General features: G+C 47.7%; 1 long non-coding RNA gene across 1 annotated transcript; it reads left to right on the forward strand.

The window, feature by feature from the left end:
• The first annotated feature begins 3,075 nt into the window (after positions 1–3,075).
• LOC142201394 (uncharacterized) lies at positions 3,076–18,042 on the forward strand. Its single transcript, XR_012715514.1, has 3 exons — positions 3,076–3,134; positions 6,386–6,521; positions 17,300–18,042. It is a non-coding gene; the product is annotated as an uncharacterized LOC142201394 (long non-coding RNA).
• The last annotated feature ends 2,144 nt before the right edge of the window (positions 18,043–20,186 follow it).

Here is a 20,186-nt window from a genome sequence, read left to right on the forward strand (position 1 = left end):
GACATGGAGGTGCAGGCTGTGTGAGCAAGAGGGGAGACATGGAGGTGCAGGCTGTGTGAGCAAGAGGGGAGACATGGAGGTGCAGGCTGTGTGAGCAAGAGGGGAGACATGGAGGTGCAGGCTGTGTGAGCAAGAGGGGAGACATGGAGGTGCAGGCTGTGTGAGCAAGAGGGGAGACATGGAGGTGCAGGCTGTGTGAGCAAGAGGGGAGACATGGAGGTGCAGGCTGTGTGAGCAAGAGGGGAGACATGGAGGTGCAGGCTGTGTGAGCAAGAAGGGGGGAATGGGGGGTTCAGGCTGTGTGAGCAAGAGGGGAGACATGGAGGTGCAGGCTGTGTGAGCAAGAAGGGGGGAATGGGGGGTTCAGGCTGTGTGAGCAAGAGGGGAGACATGGAGGTGCAGGCTGTGTGAGCAAGAGGGGAGACATGGAGGTGCAGGCTGTGTGAGCAAGAAGGGGGGAATGGGGGGTTCAGGCTGTGTGAGCAAGAGGGGAGACATGGAGGTGCAGGCTGTGTGAGCAAGAGGGGAGACATGGAGGTGCAGGCTGTGTGAGCAAGAAGGGGGGAATGGGGGGTTCAGGCTGTGTGAGCAAGAGGGGAGACATGGAGGTGCAGGCTGTGTGAGCAAGAGGGGAGACATGGAGGTGCAGGCTGTGTGAGCAAGAGGGGAGACATGGAGGTGCAGGCTGTGTGAGCAAGAAGGGGGGAATGGGGGGTTCAGGCTCTGGGGGGATGGGCACTGTGAGCATGGTTGCGTCTAGATTGGAGTTGCTCCTGGTAGGTCCTCCCTCCAGCAACTCCAATCTAGTCACCTCACTAGTGAACGGTCTAGATTGGAGTTGCTGGAGGGAGGACCTGCTAGAATCAACTCCAATGTAGACTGTTCAGTACTGAGGTGACTAGAATGGAGTTGCTTCGAGGAGCTACCGCCAGAAACTCCAATCTAGTCACTTCGCTACAGGAGCAGCTAGAGTGGAGTGTCTATAGGGAGGATCCGTAACTGGCCAAGAGAGACATTGTATATGTATATAATATCAATAAAAATATAGGAAAAACACATTCCTGGACATGTATACATTTGGCACTGATATAATTACATAAAATATACCTATATAAATATATATTTGCCATATGCTGTGTACAGGGCGGTGACGCCGCAGCCTTACGTGTTTATTATAACTTGCGCCACTTATTGTAAGTGATAATGGAAATATATGGCAATTTAATAACTGATATAGAGCTAAATTCTGACGTATCGCTGTGCGCCTGATTTATCAGTATATAGTTACTGCAGGTAGGCTCATGATGGTCTCGGCATATTCTGTAGTTACAATAGGTAAGTCCTCCTTGCAGCAACTCCATTCTAGCTGTCTCACTACGGAACTGACTAGAATGGAGTTGCTGCAGGTAGGTTCGTGGTCTGGGTATATTCTGTAGTTACAATAGGTAGGTCCTCCTTGCAGCAACTCCATTCTAGCTGTCTCACTACGGAACTGACTAGAATGGAGTTGCTGCAGGTAGGTTCATGGTCTGGGTATATTCTGTAGTTGCTATAGGTAGGTCCTCCTTGCAGCAACTCCATTCTAGCTGTCTCAATACAGAACTGACTAGAATGGAGTTGCTGCAGGTAGGTTCATGGTATCGGTATATTCTCCATAGGTTATTCAGTATAGGACCTATATCTTATAAGCTCCGCTTACAGTAATATTAATAAAACACACATTTTAAAAATTTATATTTTATTGAAATAAAACCATCCGCACAATCCTCATTATCCATATTTAAAAAAAACCCAAAACTAAACAAAAAACCACCTCCACTAGTTACCAACGTAGTCCATCAACCCCCTCCCTTCTACCAACTTACCTGTCCTGGTCTAGTATTACCTGCTTTCATGGAATAAACCAGCCGTTGTCGTCTCATGCGGTGGGGTTACTAGAGTAAAGACAGGATCACATGTGCGCCAGGTTCTATGTTGTTTAAAGAGGACCTTTCACTTCCTGGGGCACATGCGGTGTAATACACCACTAGAAAACCAACAGTGTGCTGAATTCAGCGCACTATCGGCTTTCCCTTTCTGTGCCGGTACCGTAGTTCTTCACTGTCAGAAGGGAGTTTCTAACAGACAGTCAGGAACGCCTTTCTTCACAGTAGCATCTATTGCGCTGTATTGTGAGACTGAGGGGCATTGCTTATTTCCAACGATTACTTCTATGGACGAGTACTATCAGGAGGGGAGGAAGCGTTCCTCACCACTCTCACAGTACGACTTTCGGCTTTCTAGCGGTGTATTACACTGCATGTGCCCCAGGAGGTGAAAGGTCCTCTTTAAATCTGTCATGTGACCTGAATGATGAAAAGCCAGATCGCTAAAACATCGGTTACTCATGGACACCAGTGGACTCCATTGACTTAATGGGGTCAGCCGTTTCTATAGTGAAACGGGCAGAGAGAACAATCCTCCGTGCAGGACTTTTCTCTCTGTCGATTTCTGCGGCCGATGTGAATCTAACCACAAATTTAGTCCAGTGACCTTCTTTTTTAATTAATGGAGAACCAGAATGTGAGGCCGCCTCCTACTGAAAGGATAGTACCTCAGGATAGGCCATCAGTATTAGATGTGTGGGGGCCCCTGCAGATCTCTGGTGTTGTACAAACTGTAGTGGTGAGTGTAGGTACTGCAGCGATGCGCCATTACAATCTCTGTACCGGAGATATGCAGGGGTTTTACGTGTTGGGGTTCCCCTGCAGGTCTAATATTGATGGCCTACCCTGAGAAAGTGGATAACTCCATGAGGCTGGCTCCCCACACCACTTAAACACCGTGGAAGAAACGTGGCAGAAAAAAAAAACCCAATCCCATCCCCATTTTACGGTAAAATAGATGCAGCGGATACGCTGCACTGTCATGGTTTTGGAAATTGGAGCATGCCAGTTATACCCCAGGACACACCGGCGGCGGCTTCCCTATTGGTATAGTTAAAGCAGAAAGTCCACAGAGGAAACCTGTACAAAGCGTTACAGGAAGAACCCTGATGTGTTGCTGTTTTTCCAACAGTGTTTTTTTTTTTGCTACAGGTGCTACGTGGGGCCTTAACCACAGTCATGTCAAGCTTGTGATGAACCCCTTCTTGGGTAATCAGCAATTCAATCACTTAGATGGAATCACTGACTGCAGGAGGTTGGGGGAGTCAGTGGTGAATACAGCTCACCAGGCACACTTGGTGGTCTTCGGGGGGCACGTTGTATTAATGAATATATGGGGGGGAGAACACAGGCAGCCTGCTATACAAATAAAGCAGGGGTCGGCAACCTTCAGCACACCAGCTGTTGTAAAACTACAACTCCCAGCATGTATACTTGCTCTGCTGTTCTTGGAACTCCCATGGAAGTGAATGGAGCATGTTGGGAGTTGTAGTTTCACAGCAGCTGGAGAGCCGAAGGTTGCTGACCCCTGAAATAAAGTATAGCTGCCCTAATCTTCCTTAGGGTTGCACCTGCTGTACAGGGAGAGTAAAGTGACCATGACATTTGTTAGAATTGCTAACTCATGCACTAGAAAGAGTTAATTGCAGTCATAACCTGACCACGACTAACCCCAAGTGCAAGAGTCACAGTCAAGGGTTTACACTCAGTTATGACACACAGAAAAGTAATGTCTTAAGATTTGCCCCCATCTAGTGAAGGGACTCTTTCTGCTCTAAAGGAGTTCCTGCATTGTGAGTAACCTCTTTATACAGCAATGACCATCAGTTTGGTGCTAGTGATCACTGCAGGGTTGGAGAGTGAGCAGTGCAGAATATTTATACCTACAGCTCACACAGGAGGCAGCCCCCAGGTCCTGGATCTCCCCTATCATACAGATGGCAGCCCCCCTTGCCCCTCTCAGGCTACAGATGGCAGTCCCCCTCAGTATACAGCAGGAGCACCCTAACACATAGGTGGCAACATCCAAGGTGCCGGACCCCTCCAACACACAGGCAGCATCCCCAAACACACACAGGTGGTAACATCTCAGGGCCCAAGAACAACCCCCACCCACATACAAACAGCACTGCAGGAATCCCCCATTTACATGAAGGCAGCACCCAAATGACCTAAACACAACAAAGCAGTACCCTGGAACCTCCGCCACGTGCCCACAGGTGGAAGTACCCAAGGGGCCATCACCAAAACCACCTCACACACACACAGGTAGCATCCCAGGGGCCTCCAAACAAGGACACAGGTCGCAGCACCCTGGGACAGAACTCCCTCTCACATACAAGCAGTACCCCAGGACCCCAACACACAAATTCAATACCCCTGGGAACCCACACAAACGCATGCAGCAGGCCCCCCTGGGGACCCTCCCCACCATTACATGCAAGCAGCACCCCAGGGATGTTTGCTCATCCATTAGATGTCAGCAGCACCCCAAGGACATCGCCCCCCTGTAGATGCCCAAGCACACCAAGGATGCATGCCAACATAATTAGATGTCGATGGCACCCCAGGGTCTCTGCCCCTTTTAGTTGCCAGAAGTACGCCAGGGACACCTTGCCCCTATCCATGCCAACAGCATACACCATAGATGCTAATAGCACCCCAAGGACCTCCCCCTTTATGTCAGAAGCACCTCGAGGACCTCTACCTTTCTTCAGATGCCAGCATCCCAAAGACCCCTGCCCACTTAGATGCTAGCAGCATCCAAGGGACTCATGCACTCCTTCAGATGCCAACTGCACCCCCCCCCCTTCGAAGCACACCAAAGATCCCTGTCCTTCTCTTTTAGTTGCCAGCAGCACCCCATAGGCCCCTGCCCCTTCTTAGATGCCAGTAGTACCCCAAAGACCCCCTCCCCCCCCCCCCCCAGATGCCAGCAGTATCCCAAAGACCCAGTGCCCCCCATTAGATACCAGCAGTACTTCAAAGACCCACTGCCAGGGGTGTAACGATCGTGACCTGGCCCGGTGAGACACGGGGCCAGTAGCCAGCTAGAGATAGTCGGGGTCCAGTACCACTATGTGACAGCAGCAGGGGAAAGCCTGGTTCCCCGACCACTATATATATTGTAAATGAAAAGGGGCACCGGCATATTGCCAGGCCCTTTTTCAATAGACACTGGCCCAGGAGAGGTGACTTAAAATAAATAGATATACTCACCTCTCTGCGTCCTCTCCGGCGTCTTCCATCATGTGATTGAGGCCTGAGATTAGGCCCCAGCAGTCAGATGGAGCGCAGCGGCGTAATGATGTCAGTGACCCCTCATGTGACTGCTGAGGACCAATCACAGGACTCAACAGAGACGTCAGGAAGATGCTGAAGACAGCCGGAGCCAGGATACCCAGGAAAGGCGAGGCGAGTATTAGGGTTTGTTATTTTTATTCACCTACCCTGGGCCTCCAATTATTATACTCTGGGGTCTGAGGAGACCACAGTGTAGAATAATATCACTGGAGGGGGCTGTTGGGAGCATATAATACTGGGGGGGGGGGGGAGGCATTGCTGGAGATATAATGTGTGTGTTGGGGGGGGGGGGCACTGCTTGACATGTAATATTGTATATGGGGGGGGGGGGGCTGCTGGGTATGTAATACTGAATGGGGGACACTGCTGGGCATGTAATACTGTGCACGCCACTGCCTCCCCTCTTAGATGCAGCAGTACCCCCAAAGATCTCCTGTGCCCCCTTAAATGCCAGAAACACCTAAAGGACCCCGTCTCCCTCTATGCCAACGACTCCTATACCACCCTAAACATCAATCCAATCCACCAGACCCTCCGGGATACAGTCCCATAAAAAACTCGCTCCCCTCAGCCTAATCCAACGTGCAGTCCCAAGTAACTACATCACTCTCTCTCCTCAGCCTCATCCAATGTGCAGTCCCATGTAATTATATCACTCTCTCTCTTCAGCCTCATCCAATGTGCAGTCCAATGTAACTACATCAATCTCTTCCCTCAGCCTCATGGAACATGCTGTCCCATGTAACTACATCACTCTCTCTCCTCAGCCTCATCCAACATGCAGTCCCATGTAACTACATCACTCTCTCTCCTCAGCCTCATCCAACATGCAGTCCCATGTAACTACATCACTCTCTCTCCTCAGCCTCATCTAATGTGCAGTCCCATGTAACTACATCACTCTCTCTCCTCAGCCTCATCCAACATGCAGTCCCATGTAACTACATCACTCTCTCTCCTCAGCCTCATCCAACATGCAGTCCCATGTAACTACATCACTCTCTCTCCTCAGCCTCATCTAATGTGCAGTCCCATGTAACTACATCACTGTCTCCCCTCAGCCTCATCCAACATGTCGTCTCATGTAAAACAAACCTGTCTCTTCTCTTCCATCCTCCATTACCACAAGACAATCCTCTCTGCTTTCTGTTCTCCAGCTTCATGAGCTCGGCTCCGGCTTCCTCTATACAACACAGAGCAGTGATGGCCGAAACTCTGCCCTCCTCTGAGAGGCCACGCCCCTTCCTGTGACATCATACCTACCAGGAGCAACTCCACTCTAGTCACGACCCTGTGAGCATATAATACTGTGGGGGGTGTCACTGGTGAGCACATAATTCTGTTTTGGGGGCCACTGTGGTGCACATAATAATGTTTGGGGGTCACTATGGAGTACCTAATTCTGTTTAGGGGCCTCTGTGGTGCACATAATACTGTTTGGGGGCCTCTGTGGTGCACATCATACTGTATGGGGGTCACTATGGAGCACGTAATACTGTTTGGGGGCCACTGTGGTGCACATCATACTGTTTGGGGGCCCCTGTGGAGCACGTTATGCTGTCCCAGTATTGCTTACATGTGGGGCGTTGCGCTGCTTTCTCACCGTATTCTTGATAGCTGCAGTTGTGGGTACTAAAGCTGTATCTCTTTCAGGTATCTGAGATATTGCTTTAGCGCCCATAACCGCCACTATCAAGAATTCACTCTAGTTATGGGGATAGGGGACCACGGACAAAAGTTTGTACCCAGGCCCACAAAACATTAGTTACACCAATGGCGCTGCTCTGGGTCCAGGCACCGCCATTAATATACCTTATTTTTAACTAGATCGACTGTGCTGATACACAGACGTCCTGCACTTGGATGTAAAGTGGCCACCTCCGTTCATCAGGATCGCAGGTAGGTGAGTATTTTTTTTTTTTTTTTTTAAAGCTTAGTTTTGGGTATTTTAATAGTACAAGGGGTTGTTTGGAGTGGGAAATTATAATTATAAGGAGGGGGCATTATGAACATAAGGGGGGTCATTTTTATAGGGGTTATTAGGGGACATTACGAATACAAGGGGAGGCTATATTAGGAGGCATTATGAACATAAGGGGGTAGTCATTGATATTAGGGGTGCAGTATTTATGTCAGGGGGAATTAGGGGCATACTATGAGGGGGCAATTAATTTAATGAAAGTGGCACTTGGGCTTTATTAAGACTAAGGCCTCACGTTGCAAACTGCAACAAAATAGCGCTGCAGAAAAAACCGCAGCAGCAACGCATTGTGTTTTTTTTCCCGCAGCGCTTTTCATTTTCTGCTTCCATTACACCTATAGGGAAACCATCAGTGTTTTCGTAGGTATAAGTGATATTCCAGCGATTTCCAAAACCCCAACGGTTTTGGAAATCGCAGCATGTTCACTGCCCATAATTTTCCAGAACGTGTGGATGGGATTTGCTAGAATCCCATTCACATTGCAGGAACTGTCGGCTTTTCCCGTGGTGTTTTCGCCATATGAAGCCCCATCCACACTTTGCGGTAAAATAAGATACATGCTGTAATTTCCAAAGCAGTCTTGGTTTTAGAGTTAGACATTGCAGCATGCCTATGGAAATTCTGGCGGTTTCAATATAATTGAAGCAGAAAATAGAGAGGAAAGCTCTGCAAACTTTCTGTGCAAAGGGCTGCGGCAAGAAACGTGATGCGTCATGGACGCGGTTTTTCCCGCAGCGCTTTTTTGCTGCAGGACACCACGTGGGGCCTTGTACTGGAAAACTCCTTAAGCCTATTTATATTGATGATCTATCCTCAGAATAAATCATCAATAAGAGATAAGTGACCCCCTGATCAGTTGTATGAAGGGGCCATGGTGCCTGTTTATATCACACGCTGTCTGTTTATAGTGACCGTGTGGTGCAATTACAGCCTTGTCACATAGACGCTTATAGGACGAGGCTGTAGTTACATGACATGGCCACTGTGAGATGTACGATACTGTGTAAACAGAGAAGGGGTCACGGCGCTTGCACAGATGTCACGATTCACTCAAACAGCTGATTCATCCCTCATTATTACACCTCAGCCACGGAGGTGTAAAAAAAAAAAAAAAAAAAAACCCACACACTCGCCTGTCCCCAGCACCCTGTTGTCCTCCGCCTCTGTCTGTTCGGTCTGATGGCAACACCTCATTTCTGGAAATTCTGTACCCAATTCCTCTTAGCGGTCACATGATGTGCAGGACTCCAAGCAAGAAGGTGCCAGCACGAGACTGAATGGACACTGGCCGAGGACAACGGGTTGCTGAGGACAGGTGAGTATGCTCTTTTATTTTAAACCTCCAGCCCGGCACATGAGTTGCTCCAATTCCTGGACAATATCTTTAAAGGATTTATCCATGTTTCTAATATTTATGGCCTGTCCTCAGGATAAGCCATCAATATTACATCTGTGGGAATCTGACAGCCAGGACCTCTGCAGATGAGCTTTTTCATTACAGTGCGGCTACAGGTAATGGTGACAATTCTAGGAGCCACGCTGCTCTCTTGCCATACAGGATGTAGCAGTGGGTTTAGGTAGTGCAGTGGTACACATCGTATGGCAGGCGAGCAGCCGGCTCCTGATATTACCTTTAGCCATCCTGTCTCTGTACAACTCATCTACAGGGGTCCTGGCGGTGGGCCCCTAAAAACAATTCCACTGGTGGGCCCTAAACACCCCAGTCCGACCCTGTGCAGGGTGGATGTGGGGTACACAATTCACTGTGGCGGAGAGATGGGTGCATGGCAAACTGTGGGGTGCCTGGTGAATTGGGGGGGGGGGATTTAGAGCTGTGTTACTTTAATGGATGGCAAGCTATGGTTGATGCTTGGTGGATTTAGGGTAAGTTCACACAGGTTTTTTTTTTTTGCTCAGTTTTTTTCTGGGAGCCGTTTGTTCCAGCTCCTAGAAAAAAGAACGGACATGTTCATTCTTCAGACACCTCACGACATCCGCCTGAAGACACTCCCTCCTCCCAACTAGGCCCATTCATTTGGACCTAATCCGGAGCGGAGTGCGCAACTGGATGCTGGTGCAGTGCACTGGTATCCAGTCACAGCCACCTGTATTTTGGGACCGGAACCTGAGGCAGCCTCAGGTTCCGATCCAAAATACCCCGTGTGAACCCGGCCTAAGGATTGCATAAGAGGCACAAAGAAACTCCTCCATTGGCGGTGCAGAGGTGATTGACAATGTGCTTTAGGTTAAAGCCCCACATAGGGGGCCACAGCCAAAAAGCTCTGCAGGAAAAACCTCTGTGGAAACACATTGCGATTTTCCTACAAGGCCTTTCACGTAAAATGTGCAGTTTTCCTCTGCGGACTTTCTACTTTAGATATACATATAGTTTCCATGTGCTGCAATGTACAAAAAGTAATGGGGGGGATAGTGCAGTGCTTGTTAGTAATGTGGGGGTACACCGGAGGGACATGGGGGATAGTGGGATATACCTGGATGTAGTTATAGCTGCACTCGTTAGTATCGGGTCTCCAATACTGTGAAGACCCAGTGGCTATGATGGCCGCCATCTTTAAAGGTCCGGCATGTACTATTACAGATGTCGGGAAGGGATACAATTATTTAAAGGGATCCTATCATTTAAACACTTTTTTTTTTTTTTTTCCTAGCTGACACGTCGGAATAGCTGACACGTGCAGGCTATTCGTCTTTATCCGTCGTCTCCGGTCTGCCGTTCGGTAGAAAGACCGGTTTTTACTGGTATGCAAATGAGTTCTTCTGCAGCACTGGTGGGGTGGGGGGAAGCGCTCAGACAGCACTTGCGGCATCCCCGATGCTGCCAGAGAACTTTCTCCAGCGACGCCTCCATCTTCAACAGCAACCGCCTCTTCTGCGTCTTCTCTGGGGTCACACTCCGGCGCTTGCGCAGTCGGTTCTGCCTTCGGGATGCAGGCAAGAGCCGAGTGGACAGGCCGGCGGCCATTTTTTTGGAGGCCGTTACGCGTGCATGTGCAGTACGCTCCTGTTCTCCATACAACTACAGGAGCTTACTGTGCATGCGAGCGTAGCGGCCTCCAAAAAAATGGCCGCCAGCCTGTGCACTTGGCTTTTGTCTGCGTCCCAATGGCAGAGCAGACTGTGCAGGTGCCGGAGTGTGACCCCAGAGAAGACGCAGAAGAGGTGGTTGCTGTTGAAGATGGAGGCATTGCTGGAGAGACTTCTCTGGCAGCATTGGGGAAGCCCCCAGTGCTGTGAAAACTCATTTGCATACCGGTAAAAACCCGGTATTTCTACCGAACGGCGGGCCGGAGACGACTGATAAAGGTAGGAGACAAATAGCCTTTCTTAAGGCTATTCTGCCGTGTTAGTCATAAAACAATGCGTTTGAATGATAGCGGTCACTTTTTAAAGGGATTCTGAGTTTGTTCATGTTTTGCTATTATTTTGTTGTTTTGACTTTTTTTTATTTTTAACAAATTTTATTTTTTGGGCAAAAAAATAAAAAAAATAGATGTGTAAATAGTGTTTTCTGAATGTCATAACTTTAATAGTAAGAAATCCACCAATTCGCTATAACTTACCCCATCCCCACCTCTTGTGTCACCAAAGCGACTCTGACTCATCAAGGCACAACAGGATCTCTGCATACAGTAGTGGAAGACCTAGAACATGATGGAGTAAGGTTACGTTCACACTACTGTTATGCACGTCCGTTACTGTTACCTGTCATAGGATGAGAGCAACAGACATAGATGGAGTCTCCTCATCCTCCTGCGTCTGTTCCCATTGACTAGAATATTAAGAAAAAAAAACCCATTAAGGACGCCGTCTTCTGTCTCCTTTTTTCTGTCTCTTGTGTTTTTTCCGTAATTTTTGTTTATTTTTGTAAAGGAAGGAAAATGTCCGGTGCGCACAACTTATTCTTCAGTCACAAAACTAAACTTAAATGATGGGAGACTGAGGACAGATGGGAGACTGAGGACAGACAGGAGACAGCAGCCATCGTGTTGTCTACATTAGTGTTAACTTGAATGGACACTGACTGTCTCTGTCCATTTCTCTGCTGCAGTTAATGTCCGTTGCGGTCATCCATCAACGGACATTAAAGGGGCTCTTTCAGCAAAATTTTGTTGTATGAGCCCCACATATGCGTGAATAGCCTTTAAAAAAAAGGCTATTCAGGCACCGCTAATCTCATTTTAATCCCCCGTCCTGTTTTAAAATAAAACTATAAAAACATATATGTAAATCATACTTGAACTTGCACACTGGGCGGTGATGCACGATCCGACGTCATCTTCTGCCACGCCTACCTCTTTCGGCGACGCCCACCGGTCCTGTCTCTTCCCCGGCTTCATCTTCTTCCATCGGTTCAAATCCAATTGGTTGAAATCCGGCGTGTGTGCAGTAGAGCTCCCTCCGGAGCTACTGCGCACACTCCGGCGGCACTGCCATTGAGAAAAATGGTGCCAGAGTATGTGCAGTAGCTCCAGAGGGAGCATTACTGCGCATGCGCCGGACTTCAACCAATTGGATTTGAACCGCTGGAAGTAGATAAAGATGAAGCCGGGAAGACCCAGGACCGGAGGGCGTCGCCGAAAGAAGAGGTAGGTGTGCTAGAAGATGTCGTATCGTGCGCGACCGCCCCCCGTGGATGTTCAAGTATGATTTACCTATATGTTTTTATAGTTTTATTTTAAAACGGGACGGGGGTTTAAAATAAGGTTAGCGGTGCCTGAATAGCCTTTTTAAAGGCTATTCACGCATATGTGGGGCTCATACAGCAAAATTTTGCTGATAGAGCCCCTTTAACAAGGGTAGCCTGAACCCGCCCTAGGGCTGCTATTACACAGGTGTGTTTTTGATCAGAGTAGAAACAACAGCACATGCGCTAATGTGAATAAAGATCACATGTGTAATGGCACCCTAAGGCCGGCTTCACATGGACACATTTGGTTGTCAGCTGTGGTTCCCAGACCAGGACCTGGACTCCCAGCAGTATAGTTGTTTATGATGCTAGGAGTTCCGGCTTCCTCGCAGCTTCAGCGTTCCATACTGTAATGTCCGTGTGAAGCTGGCCTAAGGGTTACTAATATGTGAGGCCCCACGTTGCGGAAACGCTGCTTATTTTGTTGCAGTTTTTGGAGGCAAAGCCAAGAATAGCTACAAGAGGAATGGGAAATGTAGAAGTATAAGAACTTCCTATATCTTTTGCACAATCCACTTCTGGCTTTGAGTCAAAAAACTGCAACAAGTAAAGCTGTGTTTCCGCAACGTGGGGCCCCGGCCTAAAGGAGTATTCTAGGAATATGCTGTTGAGCTCCACTTCTACTCAGTTAGAATCTGTACGTCACACGGCCATGCTGCAGTTCAATCTAATTGAAATGAATGGGGATGAGCTGTAATACTAAGCACGGCCTCTATACAGTGTATGCCACTGTGCTTGGTAAGTAGAGAAGAGACCACAGCAATCAATATCATAGTCCCAATAATCCCTTTAATTTATACCTTCATGTAACTCTAGGCTGAGACCTCACAAAATAGGACTGATCTAAGGGCGGGTCCACACTTGCGCCCGGTCTCTGCTTTGTGAGTTTCCATCTTGTGCCCGAGAAACCCTGATGGAAACCCGGCAGCCAGTGTCCGCTTGTGAGTGGCCGTGAGCGTCTTCAAATCTCTGCGGCGAAACTGTTTTGTTTTTTTTTAACTGGACACAAAGTTGGACATGCAGGACTTTGTGTCTGGGGAAAAAAAAAAAAAAAGGTTTCGCCGCGGATGCCAGAAGACGCTCACGGGCGGACACTTTGCAAACCCATTCAAATGAAAAGTGACTGCCAGTTTTTGTCTCCTGTCCAGTTTCTCGCAAACAAAGAAGACGGAAACCTGCAAAGCGGAGACTGGGCGCAGGTGTAAACCCGCCCTAAGATACATTCAGCACACTTTACTATACAATTGTATAGTGAATGCTGGATATTACTAGAGATGAGCGAACAGTAAAATATTCTATGTTCGTTATTCGTTACGAATAGCATCTCAATATTCGACTATCGAACCCCATTATAATCTATGGGAGAAAATGCTTTGTTTCAGAGGATCCTACCATTCGACTCAGGAGAGTCACCAAGTCCACTATTACACCTCAGCAAATGATGCCAACACCTCTGCAATGCAACTGGGACAGCAGGGGAAGCATGTCTGGGGGGCATCTAACAAGCCCAAGTCACTGTATTACCCCACTATCACAGCCTAACAACTACACACTTTCACATTCCAAAAAACCTCTATCAAAGTGGGAAAATACCTGGAAACCTTCTTTACTCCCCAAATGGATGGACACAAACCCCAATTCAAGCTCAACAAACAATAAAAAGCACCCCTTTTAAACCACGTTCTCCATGACAACCACAGATGGAATAGGCAATGGGAAATCCTTTAGTCCCCACCCCGAACTGTCGTTGTGGATGTGTGTGATGTGGTAAGACCTTCCAAAATTCACTTTTAAGGCCCTTAACATGAGCGCTTCCAAATTAAGTTACACACCCTTAAGCTGAGCTACCAGCAGAAATTGAGGCCCTTCAGGTTACTTCAGCCTTTTACCTGCAGAGTTTTAGGCCCTTGAACTTAGTTCAGCCTTGCAGCAGCAGAGATTTGTTGGTCCTTTGGGTGAGTTGAGCCTTTAAAAAGCAGTGCTTTGGGCCCTTTGGCTGACTAGAGCCTTTTAGCAGCAGGGTTTTATTTTTTGGCCCTTGGGGGAACCCTAAAACATTAATTTGCAGGCGCCTGTGGGGGGAGCCCTAAAACATTAATTTGCAGGCCCCTGTGGGGGGTATGCATGAGAAAAATTATTTCAATTAAAAAAAATAAATTTTTTTCAAACATTCAGTAGTAGGGGCTGGGGTTGTAGGAGGATGAGAAGGATGAGGAAGAGTAAATTGGTTCCTGACTGAATCTCTCCAGTACCTGGGCTATGGAGTGGATACCCAGCTGGATATCTACATCCTCACCCACGTCTCCTGCTGCTGCTGGCAGCCTCTCTCCAGTACCTAGACTCTGGAGCTGATACCCAGCTGGGTATCCACCTCCTCTCCCACGTACCCTGGTGCTGGCGAGGGGCACTGCTGGTAGCCCCTCTCTAGTACGTATAATGTGGAGCTGATACCCAGCTGGGTATACAGTTCCACGTGCTCACCAACGTAACCCGGTGCTGGCGAGGGGCACTGCTGCCAGCCCCTCTCCAGTACCTGGACTCTGGAGCTGATACCCAGCTGGGTATCCACCTCCTCTCCCACGTACCCTGGTGCTGGCGAGGGGCACTGCTGGTAGCCCCTTTCTAGTACGTATAATGTGGAGCTGATACCCAGCTGGGTATCTAGTTCCACGTCCCCTGCTGCTATGCTGCATGATTTGCTAGCTAGCTATTAATTGAGCTCTGAAAAGAGCTGTTATTATTCTCAATTCCTGCCTAAGGGCTCATTGACATGGAGTAACGCCGGGCGTGTATCACAGCCGTACACGCCGGCATTACGGCAGACTGCCAAACACTTCCCGTTCACTTCAATGGGAGCGCTCCCATTGAAGTGAATGGGAAGTTTTCGGCAGTCTGCCGTAACGCCGGTGTGTACGGCTGTGATACACGCCCGGCGTTACTCCGTGTGAATGAGCCCTAACAAAGCACTGTATCGCACTGACAGTCTGACGCCACACTCTATCACTCCAACACGAGAATGAGACGAAGATGGCCGACACTGTTCTTATGAATTGGGAGATCACCTGTTTTCGGCAGCCAATGGGTTTTTTTTTACATTTTTTTCACTGCCTCCGTTGTCGTAGTTCCTGTCCCACCTGCCCTGCACAGTTATTGGTGCAAAAAACACACCAGGGAAGGTGGGAGGGGATACGAATTTTTACTGCGTATGCGGCCTTGTATTTGATTGGGAACGAATACATCGAACGCCAAGATATTCGATCGAATACCTATTCGATCGAACGGCGTCCGCTCATCTCTAGATATTACCAGAAAAGAGTGGCTTCACTCACAAAACTGCTGCCGATGTTACAAGCCGTGCGGCTTCTGGGTAATACAGCGGTTATCTACTATATATAAACAGTATACAGGACTCATATTATAAGCCTACATTCACACTACACTGAATAATGGTCATGTCATCACATGGCAGCCTTACATTCAATGAGGCTATTCACATAGCCGGGTCACGGACCGTCAAACAATGCAACGTTCTCTTTCTCCACAGATCTCTTCATACACTGACTCTATCTTATACCATCTGAAACCTTCTAAGTACAGTATATGATACATGGATACAGTGTGAGACGGCTAAATACTATCACTGGAAGGACCTCACCGGTATGAAACCTTGTAAGCATAGGAAAGATGGAAAAGGTCCTTACGGAGTATAGTAAATTGCCAGGTCAGTGTGAGACGGCTAAATACTATCACTGGAAGGACCTCACCGGTATGAAACCTTGTATGTATAGGAAACATGGAAAAGGAAAACTCCCTCACACTTTTTGCTGAAAAATATTTTTACCGCTTTTATTGTTGATTTCCAAACAATTGTTGGAATAATAATAATAAGACACATATTATCTTTATCTTATAATTCTTATGATCTAATCTTGTCCCTTTATTGTGAGATTTACAAACATTACTGAAGCCGGAGCCCAGCTATTATAAAGGTCCTTACAGAGAGCGGGGTTTAGCCAATTCACTGTGAGGGTGCGTTCACACGATGTAACGTGGAGTGCAATCTGGCACGTATACACGTGTGAGCAGATTGCGCTCTGAAAAAGATCCCATTCATTTCAATGGGAGTTAGGAACGTATACGCCGTGTTATAGGGGGCAAAAATGGTCCCTACAAATGATGGGAAATAGACGGCTCACATAGAGTTGGCTAAATACTATCACTGGTGAGGACCTGGTCCCTCTGGAGTACGGGATTTAGCCAATTCACTGTGAGCTGGCTAAATACTATCTCGGTTAAGGACCCGACCACCAGGCGGGAAAAAGGTCCTTACCAGTAAGGGGAAATAGACAACTCACACTGAGCCGGCTAAATACTAGACCTGGTAAGGACCAGGTCCCTACAGCGTCTACAGGGGCGTAACTACCATAGAGGCAGCTGCCACAGGGCCTGGGCCATTAGGGGGCCCGGTGACAGCCGCTACCGCTGCATTTTTTTTTTTTTTTCTTTATAGGCTGTTAGGGACCCTATTCACTTGCCGATTCTGGCTGGGCTGGGATCGGTAAGTGACACTGCGGGCCCCACAAATACCATCATTATACTCGGGGGTCTTTGCAGACCCCCGAGTATAATGATCAACGGACCGGGAGAGGTAATAAACATAAAAAACACTGTTACTTACCTCTCCACGATCCTGCCAGGCCTCCTTTCTGACGTCTCTGACGTCACATGAACCCGGCCTGCGTCCCGGGTCATGTGATGTCTGACGTCATTTCAGAAGAACGGCAGCGGAGAAGACAGCGTAGGAGCCGGGGACAGGTAAGAAACAGTAATTTTTTATGTTTTTATTCTCCTGGGTCTCCGATTATTATACTCTGGGGTCTTTTCAGACCCCAGAGTATAATAATTGTTTATGGGTGTCCACTACTGTGTGCAGGGGCCACTAAGGGACATAATTCTGTGTGCAGGGGGCAGTAAGGGACATAATAGAGTGCGGAGGAGGGGGCCGGTCGAGGTCTTCGACGTCGGTGTCGTTCGGGGGAGGGGGGGGGCATGTCAAAAGTTCGCCACGGAGCCCCGCCATTCCTAGTTACGCCACTGGGCATCTAGTATTTAGTCACAACTGTTCAGGCTGTGTGTGAGCATGATAGAGGGGTTCAGGTTGTGTGAGGTGGGAGAGGTGCAGGATGTGTGACAAATGGGTCAGTCTCATGAAGGGAACACTTAAATAACATATGGGGGGGGGGATTTATTGTTTTACATGGGGCTTATGTCTCTGCTGTCACATCAAATTCCGGAATGTCCTTTTTTTTTTTTTTTTTTTATACATTTGACTAAAAATAAACCTCAAAACAATGTTTAACTAGGTTTTTGTTTGTTTCTAGGTTTATGTGAGATCTCAATGGTGTGAAGACTCCACTACAAGATCATTAGGTGCCAGTGCTCTAGACCAAGCGATGTGCCCCCTAGTGATCAAATGTCTCAACCGGACTCCTCCAAATAGGCAACACTTATTTTATAAACCTTTATAAGGCTTTGTTTGGAGCCTTCAGTAAAAGTTATTTGATGGTCCCCTCAGTGCCCCCACACTCAGGAGAATGTCCCCTTCACTGCCCACATGTAATATAATGGCCCCACAGCGAGCAGCATGTTATATAATGGCCCTTACTCTGCCTCTACATGTATGCAGCCTGCAGTAGAAGTGCCAATATTTTGTAATGCATTACATTAGGGATAAGGCCCCCTGGGGGGTATACCTGGGTCTGCAAAAAAAAAAATGCCCTATGCACCCCCATACACGGAATTAGAAAAAAAGTTATGGGTGTCATAATATTGGCACAGTTTTGGGTTTTTGTTACGGGGTTAAAATGTAAATAAAACCATATAAATTTGTTTTCCCTGGAATTGTACCAAAACATAGAATACAGGTGACATGTCATTTTTGGCTACAGAGTAAATGCCATTAAAACAACAATAGCCTCCCATGCCTGCGTTGTAGAGGTGGCTTTCCGACTGCAGAGCAAAGAGCAACGGCTGGACTATTGCGTACTGCGGCAGAGTCAGAAAAGAGGGAGGAGCTGTCTTACTGGAGGAAGTCTGGAAGTAAGAGAGAGGCAAGTATGATGGGGCGGGGGCGGTGGGCTTATTATGCTTGGTTCACACATCAGTATGCCATCCGTCCGTTTGAATTCAGTTTGAGACTTAAAACGGATTGATGCACATACTGATTGCATACTGATGTGTGAACCAAGCCTTAGTTGAGAAGGTCTAGTAGTGGTCAGGATAGCTAGAGAGACGGAGGGGGAGGTAGTGCAAGTCAGCGTACACGTACCATGATGCATTAGCTAAGGCTGCTTCACATCTGTGTTCGGTATTCCATTTGGAGAGTCCGCTTGGAGATGCCCTCTGAACGGAATATTGAACGCATTAAAAAGCGATGAGCAATGAAACCACACGGACCCACAGGCTATAATGGGGTCTGTGTATTTTCCGCACGAATCATGCAGAGAGAAAAGTGCTGCTTTCCCCCAATGGAAATATTGCAGGTGTTAATCCACCTATTGCTAGTAACAACGAATCCCAGTGCAGTGTAGGCACGACCCCTCAGGATCTGACACTAGCTGTTACCCCGGCCCCATCAGATGTCCATTATTAAGTATATACTATATAATCTTTTAACATGATGTGGTCTAGAATTCCGTTCCCCCGCCTCTCCCCTTCCTATTCCCATTCCTTGCTTATTTGGGTCTTCCCCTCCTCCTTGGTCTTTCTTTTGTAAGGTTTTACATTTTTTTACCTTAAATTATTATTATCTTTTTGATACTAAATATGAAATTAAAAATCAATTTTTAACTAAAAATATTCATTGTCCTGTTTTCATTTTCGTTTTCTCTGTGGTCTATAAAAAACTTTCATCAAACAGGTTTTCTAGGCTGATGGCCCCCCCTCCCCCTTAGGATAGGGTCACCAATATTGGATCAGTGGGACTCAGCACTTCCAGCCAGTCTCCAGTGCTAGAACCTAGAAGGCTCTGTAGACTGTATGTTGGCGGTGGTTAATACTACAGCTCTGTTCACTGTATATAAGCAGGGTAGAATACTACAGCTCTGTTCACTGTATATAGGTGGTGGTTAATACTACAGCTCTGTTCATTGTATATAAGCGGGGTAGAATACTACAGCTCTGTTCACTGTATATAGGCGGTGGTTAATACTGCAGCTCTGTTCACTGTATATAGGTGGGAGTGAATACTGCAGCTCTGTTCACTGTATATAGGCGGGGGTGAATACTGCAGCTGTGTTCCTAGTTATTGGGGGCAGGGCTGTAGTGCTCCGGCACCACCGCTATACCAGGGACACAGATGTCGGCTTCCAGCACCAGAGACAACAAGCTATTCCCTCTAGGAATAAAAAGTAGATCACTGGGGATCTGTCCTTTGGGACCCCCACTGATCACATGTCCTGTTTCTGCCCTATATGATCCACAATGTGCGCTGCTGATTCGTTCATTTCTTTGAGACAGCCAGAGATAATTCTGATCTCTATTTCTTTTCAGCAGTCCCATAGGGATGAATGGCGCAGTAGTACAAATGTAGGACCCTTGTTTTGATGATGGTGGGGGGTCCTAGTGGTCAGGATAGATTAGTGTCAGAGCTGTGGGGAATGGCCGCTGTAATAGGTACTAAGCTTAAAATAAAACCCTGTAAATAGGATTATGCCATGAAAAGTATTTATCTGTTCACAGGATAGGCGACAAATATCTGATCGGTGTGGGTCTGACAGCTGCGTCCCCCACCGGTCCCAAGGGGACATGGGCGTGGAAGTGGATACCCAGCGGGATGTCCACTCCAAAGTCCAGGTACTGGAGAGGGGCTGCCAGCAGTGCCCCTCGCCAGCACCATGGTACGTGGGCGAGCACGTGGACGTGGATATCAAGCTGGGTATCCACTCCAGAATCCATGTACTGGAAAGAGGCTGTCAGCAGTGCCCCTCGCCAGCACCAGGGGACGTGGATACCCAGCTGTATATCCAGTCCAGAGTCCAGGTACTGGAGAGAGGCTGCCAGCAACCAATTTACTCTTCCACATCCTTCTCATTCTCCTCCTACAACCACAGCCCCTACTACTGAATATAGTAATATTTTCTGTTTTTTTTTTTAATTAAAAAAACATTTTTCATGCATACCCCCACAGGAGCGTGCAAAATCTTTTAGGGCTCCCCTCCAAGGGCCTGCAAAACAATTTTTTAGGGCTCCCCCAAAGAGCCTGCAAAT

The sequence above is a fragment of the Leptodactylus fuscus genome, chromosome 4, assembly GCF_031893055.1.
Source record: "Leptodactylus fuscus isolate aLepFus1 chromosome 4, aLepFus1.hap2, whole genome shotgun sequence".
NCBI lineage: Eukaryota > Metazoa > Chordata > Amphibia > Anura > Leptodactylidae > Leptodactylus > Leptodactylus fuscus.